The sequence below is a fragment of the Myotis davidii genome, unplaced genomic scaffold (genome assembly GCF_000327345.1).
Source record: "Myotis davidii unplaced genomic scaffold, ASM32734v1 scaffold246, whole genome shotgun sequence".
Classification (NCBI taxonomy): Eukaryota; Metazoa; Chordata; class Mammalia; order Chiroptera; family Vespertilionidae; genus Myotis; species Myotis davidii.
In genome coordinates, this window is record NW_006296542.1 from 750,236 (window position 1) to 751,062 (window position 827).

Sequence of the window (827 nt, forward strand, 5' to 3'; positions counted from 1 at the left end):
ATCGGAGGTAAAAAACGCAACGCCCAAATCAGAGGATCCTTGCAGCCCAAGAGATGATTATATCTTGGGTTCTACTCTGCCAGCTATGCATCAAGAAACAAAATCCAACCAAGGCCCCTGACCTTCATCCCTAAGCCCCCAGAGCCTGGCACCCACCTCCCAGGGGCCCACGCTCATTCACTGCTGGCCCTCCCATCTTGCTGGGTGCTTCCCTTCCCATCAGCCTACTGCCCATTTTTCTAGATTTATCAAGAGAGTAATCTAGGACACTATTTCCCCCTTCTCCCCATCAGACCCTTTTCAAACCCAGAGCACCGTTTTTGGGAAAAGCTTTAACTTATGCCGTATTTACTCACTGCCAGTTGGATCACTGAAACGGAATAGGAAAAAACTTATATAAAAAACATAGGCACATAAACACTTAAACTTACCAAGTTCTGTAGCAACAAAATTTATATTAAAAAAGTCTAGAACCCAACAAGTTTCCCCCCCTAAGTATAAAGATGGCTGTTTGGAGAAAGGAATTACGCTGCATTGGTTTGGAAACCAACGACAAATATACTAAGTCACCTGTCATGTTAAACAGCTGGTTATGTGCTCCCTCCACAGGGTTACATGACAGCACTTTATTTTACATCCTTTAAACAAAATACATATGGCTGACTCAAAAAATACGTTTCTGATCTAAAGAAAACTATATATTTTTTTGCATAATATTTCTATATTTTCTCTCCTACTGTGGAAACTAGAATACACAAAAAACCGTTGACTTTAAAAGTAGACACTAGCTCTCAGGAGTAACCTGTCGGGCACCATGAGAGTCTTTT